Source organism: Myotis brandtii, unplaced genomic scaffold, assembly GCF_000412655.1.
Source record: "Myotis brandtii unplaced genomic scaffold, ASM41265v1 scaffold659, whole genome shotgun sequence".
In the NCBI taxonomy this organism is placed as follows: Eukaryota; Metazoa; Chordata; class Mammalia; order Chiroptera; family Vespertilionidae; genus Myotis; species Myotis brandtii.
Genome location: NW_005370561.1, coordinates 83,113 through 88,721, shown reverse-complemented (window position 1 = coordinate 88,721; position 5,609 = coordinate 83,113).

Here is a 5,609-nt window from a genome sequence, read left to right as displayed (position 1 = left end):
GCCATCTGGCCTGCCATGACCGCCTCTCCAGAAGCCGAAGAGCAGCCGAGGGGATGATTGTGGCTGATTGCACGCGGGTTAGAAGGGAGAATCGCTGCCAGAGTGGCCTGGCAAACCATGAAGCGCCTTGCGCAAGACACCAGGAAGTCAGCGCTGAATTCCCCATCTGCGCCTGCACAGTGGAACCCCGGGGGAGATTCCAAAATTCCAACGGGGTGAGTAGTTCATGGGTCTGGGACGCCAGCTGGGCTTTAGCAGTTTTGAAAAGCTCCCGAGGTGAGGCTAATGCGCAGATGAATGGCCCAACCACTCCTGTAGCCCATCCCGCCCCTTGCTCTAGGCCAGTCTGTCCCTGGTCCCTTGTACATAGATGATGGTTGCCATGATGACGCGCACAGATCATTCATGATGCCTGCCCTCCTCTCTTAGGCGAGAGCCTGAGTGGGTGATAACACACTGATCATGGAGTTCAGCCATCAATTTTGTCCAACTTTCATTTCCTCGTGTGTCATGTACCAGATCTGGAAACTTTGGGTTGAATTACATTTCACTTTTGCATCAAATATTTTCAAACAGCTCTAGCTGGTGCGGCTCAGTGGATAGAGCGCCGGACTGCGGACTGAAGGGTCCCAGGTTAGATTCCGGTCAAGGGCACATGCCCGGGTTGTGGGCTGGATCCCCAGTGGAGGGCATGCAGGAGGCAGCAGATCAATGATTCTCATCAGTGATGTTTCTCTCTCTCCCTCTCCCTTCCTCTCTGAAATCAATAAAAATATGTAAAATAAATATTTTCAAACATCCGCTCTGCGTAAGGTATTAAAAACAAAACAACACACACATACACACACACACACAAAACACCTCCCATTTTAAGGATCAGATGATTGAGTCTTGGGCACATATTGACACGTTTGAAAGAGAAGATACGTTATTAATTTTGCCACTAGATGGCAGGAATTTGTAAATCAAAATGAACAGAAACCCAATGTTCATACTACATCAAAGTATTCTGATGACAAGAAGAAATGGCCGGCACATGAGGGCTGGGCAGGCTTAGGTAGTATATTAAGGGGAGTGCAGTTTCTCTTTGATGGCCCTAGACCAGGGGTGGGCAAACTTTTTGACTCGAGGGCCACAATGGGTTCTTAAACTGGACCGGAGGGCCGGAACAAAAGCATGGATGGAGTGTTAGTGTGAACTAATATCAATTCAAAGTAAACATCATTACATAAAAGGGTACGGTCTTTTTTTTTTTTTTTAGTTTTATTCATTTCAAAGGGGCCGGATCCGGCCCTCGGGCCGTAGTTTGCCCACGGCTGCCCTAGACCCTAACCCTAACCCTCACCCCTCTCTCCTCTCCCCACTGACCCCCCTCAACTCCGATGCCTTCACAGTGTTAGGTGAGTCGGGAACTCATTGGAGTGGGAGCCATGACAGTTTCGGATCTACCTGCTACAGCAGCTTAGCTTATAACAAAGCATGTGGGTGATTCATATCTGAACTCTTGATCTCAGGCCCTTAAATCTTACTTCGGGAAGATTATAGGTCCCCAGCGGGCAAATACACTTGGGTTGATGAAGTAACGGGCAGGCTAGAGTCATACCTCCCAACGCGAAGCGATTGAAAATCACACCCAAGGCAGCATTGCGGACTCCATCAGAGTTCTGGAAGAGTCTGGGAATTTCAGCTCCGTGGGAGCTGTATGGCTCACAGCTTCCACTGTAGAAGGCTGAATTAGAAGTCCTGGCGACCCCTAGCCACCTGCTGATTTTAATTCCTGACTGCCTCACCTTAGTGACTGTTTATGACTTACCTAATGGAAACCATTGAAACACAGCGCTAGGTTAGAGGCGGATAGCAGCATGGCGGTGGGCATGGACCTGAGAGGGGAATCAGTGGCCTGGAGAATCCTCCCCCCCCCCCCCCCCCGTTGACCTTGGACTAGTTCACCTCCCTGAATCTGTCTTCTCACCTGTAAATCAATGCAACTGCAGGGGGTCTGTTACAGTGCTCATATTTTATGATTCTATAGTCGCTAATTTTGGGGTCTTTTTTATTGATTTCAGAGAGGAAGGGAGAGGGAGAGAGAGAAACATCCACAATGAGAGAGAATCATGGATCGGCTGCCTCCTGCACGCCCCCTACTGGGGATCAAGCACACAACCTGAGCATGTGCCTTGACCGGGAATCCAACCGTGACCTCCTGGTTCATAAGTCAACGCTCAACCACTGAGACGCACCGAAGGATCGGGCCTTAAAACTATTTTAGAATATCTATGTGCACAGTGGCTCTTAGAGTAATGCTTCATCCGGAGAACGGGTTAGAAATGCAGATTCCTGGGCCCCGCCCAGACCTGGGGAATCAGAGCCCCAGGGGGCGGGGCCAGGGCTTTAGCAAGCTCCCAGGAGAGTGTTGCTCGCTCCAGGTTGGGAAGCACTGTCTCAGAGGGAGGCCTGCAGGGCAAATGGACCGCTGTGTTAGCGCCTGGCACAGTTTCTGACATATCAAAGCCACTCAGCCAATTTTTGAGAGAAGGAACCAAAAAAAGGACTCATTTAGGACACAGAAGATTGGAAGAGACAGCCCCATGGGCATGGTCTGTCTTTCATCTTTACAAAGGATCGATGGAAGGGTCCATCACTCGGACGGCCGACGGCTCTTACGTAACTGTAGTTAAAGGTGCGACGTGGCCTTTGTAACCGAGTGTCCGCTCTTCATTACCCCGCTGTGACACATGAGCTTCCTTCAGGAAACAGTTGGTCCCTGAGGAGGAATAAAAAACAATACAGACGCCAAGGTTTGCCTTTTGGGGTTCACCATCAGGAAGCGTGGAGCTGCGGGGTGATTCTCTACTCCCTTGTCCTCTTCACGTGGGTGACTCTGTTCTCTAAATACCCGCCCCCCCTCGCCCCCGTGCCCTTGGCTTGCTCAGGGGAGTAGCCTCAAACCTTTGGAATGGGGCAGGGTATAGATTGGAGATAAGGCGCTGGGAGGGTGCAGGCAGCCCTGGGCTGGAGACGTGACCTTTGACCCCGCAGGCTCACTGTAAACACTGACCAACATGCAACGCGCAGGGCTGTTCTCAGTGGCTTGCACCCTGAGCTGGGCAGCGCGGCTAGGACTGCGGAACGTTTGGTGAGAGAGGGGTGCAAGCTAGAGAGGATGAAACGCCGCGAGGGAAAGGCAAGCCCGAACTTCTGGACCACATGATCAGCCGGGCGACCGGGGGACTAAAGCTCAGGGGAGCGGGTACCTCGCCCTGGGAGGTGCGCCTGGGGATTGTGGGCAATTCCTCCGGATCTTCTCTATCCTGTGGCTACATTGAAGAAACTTGTCTCCCTGGCCTGGGACCTTTCCAGCAATTCGATCCTTGTCCCTGTTGTGACAAGCAAGCAGTAGTTGAAGACAAACCCACTGAGATGTGGGTTTCAAACATGCCTGGAGTCCGGCCGGAGTGGCTCATTGGTTGAGTGTCGACCTCAATCCCTAAAGCAAAAAGGCAACATGCTAAGCTTGCACACCTCCTGCTGGGGATCGAGCCCACAACCCAGGCACATACCCTGACTGGGACACGAACCGTGATCTCCTGGTTCATAGGTCAACGCTTAACCACTGAGCCACACCAGCCAGGCTCCTTCGTTTGTTTGGGCTACATACCCAGCAGTGGAACTGCTGGGTCATATGGATCATATGGAAGTTCTGTTTAATTTTTTAAGGAACCCCCATACTGCTTTCCACAGTAGCTGTACCAATGTATGCTCCCACCATCAGTGCAGAAGGGTTCCAATCTCTCCTCATCCTCGCAACGCTTGGTGTCTTCTGTTTCGTTTTATGTTATTTTTTGATAAGAGCATCATCCTAATGGTGTGAAGTATCTCACTGTGGTTGTGATTTGTGCTTCCTCCACTGTTTGAGGACCTTGAGTCCACGTTGAGGCCACTCATTCTGTTGCCATCCGTTCCCATCGCCTCTTCTCTTTTATCCATTGAATCTTATCTCTTCATTGAATATTTGTGCAAACGTGTAATGGATAGGGACGTAGAGCAGTGAACAAAGCCTACGCATTCTCTTTTAAAACTTGGAAATCATTTGTTTGGTTTGATTTTAGCTCCAGAAAGTCTTGGTCTAATGCTGAGATTGGATACCCCTAGGTCTTCTCTTTCATTTTCTTTTCGGTGAGAGGTGGTATGTCCCTTCCACCCATTACTGTTCACCACAAGCTCCTGTGATAGGACTTCGCTTTGCTTTCCCGCTCCCCGGCTACTGGGCTGAGTTCCCTGTATGTGGCCGGGTCTCCTCTCCTGTGGGATGACATTGACCCTCAGGTAAGCTATTGGGGGAGAAAGACTCTCAGCTCTTTCTAGTCTCTGTGCCTATTGCTTCATGGTTCTCATCTCAGGCATAGGAATACACAGGCTTAACCTCAGCTAGCACTGGCTGTGCCTTTAAGAGAAGAGCCAGAGGCCCCTCCCACCGGTTGATACACAGGCAGATAACACACTTGCTGGCGGGTATCCATGCACCAGCAACTTCAGAAGAATGCGTTACATTTACCAGCTCTGCATTCTCTGTTCGAATATATTGTGTGCATTCTGTTTCTGACCAAGCAAAGCTGTGTGAAATGTAGGAAAAGCTTGCTCTAAAATGAGCCAAAGCCTTCAGGTGATTCAAAAATGTAACCCATTGTTTATGGTAAATTCTCTTTAGTCTCACTTTTCTGTGAGAGGCAGCAGGACTTGCACTCTGGCCACTTGTGGGGTGGAGAAAGGAGTAGGACTAACAATGGCAGAACAATTAAAAATGGCAGTCACAGCCCAGCCGGCATGGCTCAGTGGTTGAATGTGGATCTCTGAACCAGGAGGTCACGGTTCGATTCCCAGTCAGGGCACATGCCTGGGTTGCGAGCTCGATCCCCAGTGTGGGGTGTGCAGGAGGCAGCCGATCAATGATTCTCTCTCATCATTGATGCTTCTATCTCTATCTCCCTTTCCCTTCCTCTCTGAAACCAATAAGAAAATATGTTTTAAAAAAGAAAGCCAATAAAAACTAATTAAAAAATAAAATAAAAATAAAACCAGGAGCCCTAGCCAGTTTGGGGCAGTGGATAGAGTGTTGGCCTGTGGACTGAAGGGTCCCGGTTTCGATCCTGTCAACATACTTCAGTTGCAGGCTCCACCCCAGCCTTGGTTGGGTGCGTGCGGGAGGCAACCAACTGATGTTTATCTCTCTCTCTCCCTCTCCTCCCTCCCTTCTGCTCTCTCTAAAAATCAATGGAAAAATATCCTCAGATAAGGATTAAAAAATAATAAATAAATAAATAAATAAATAAATACATAAAACCAGGAACAAATGCTGGTCTGTGCCCAAAAAGGTTCAAGAAAAAATAATTCCATAACAAACCCAGATTGTGTGGGGTTATTTTTTTCATTGAGTTTTTTTTTTCTTTTTCTTTATTCTGGATTTAGTACCAAAACTCTCTTTTCCTGAGATTGAGCTTCTAATACTTCCCCAGCTGCTCTGGGAAGAGCTGGCCATGAATTTCACTTTCACTCTTGAGCACAGCGGGGTGTGTGTGTGTGTGTGTATGTGTGTATGTGTGTGTGTATGT